The sequence below is a fragment of the Myotis davidii genome, unplaced genomic scaffold, assembly GCF_000327345.1.
Source record: "Myotis davidii unplaced genomic scaffold, ASM32734v1 scaffold1910, whole genome shotgun sequence".
Classification (NCBI taxonomy): domain Eukaryota; kingdom Metazoa; phylum Chordata; class Mammalia; order Chiroptera; family Vespertilionidae; genus Myotis; species Myotis davidii.
The window spans coordinates 839,958-840,605 of NW_006283016.1; positions in this window are offsets into that span (position 1 = coordinate 839,958).

Here is a 648-nt window from a genome sequence, read left to right on the forward strand (position 1 = left end):
GCCATTTTCTTTCACTTACAACCAAAGCTTCTAAGTGACACGATATCAAATGGACTGAATGCATGAAGCAGCCAAAGGGTTAGGGAGTTTTGGGCACCGAGACAGAGGATTGAATGCATCTGAAAATAATCCAATTTAAAGAGTCCAAGAGACAAAGAAAAAATTCAGTGCTGGAAACTGGAAGATAATTGCTTAATTACAGTTTGGGGACAGCACTTGTAAAGGGGAACGTTTCACCCCAACGGGACTGCCAAAAAGAAAATTAATTACTCATTGTTCTCAAATTGGTAAAAGCTGCAAGTCCTTGTCTCAGGCTCTCTGTGGTAGCTCCATAATATTCTGTTAACTTGCTTATTTATATATTTTTTAAAGGCAGGGGTATTTCTAGGAGCCTTGGAGGAAATGAATAAGGATAACAAGACGAAGAGTTGGTGGTTTAATGAAAAAGCAAAAACATGTATTGTATGTTTTCATATACATTCTGGATATGGCAGAATCTTATAATTACAACACTTTTTTAATTTATTTTTATTGTTGAAAGTATTTTTTAATGTTAATGCCTGAACTTCTAGATAAAATAATACAACACAAATTGCTAAACAGAGCTCTCCGCTTCAGCTTTTTTCTTCCTATTTAGAACTTGGGTCA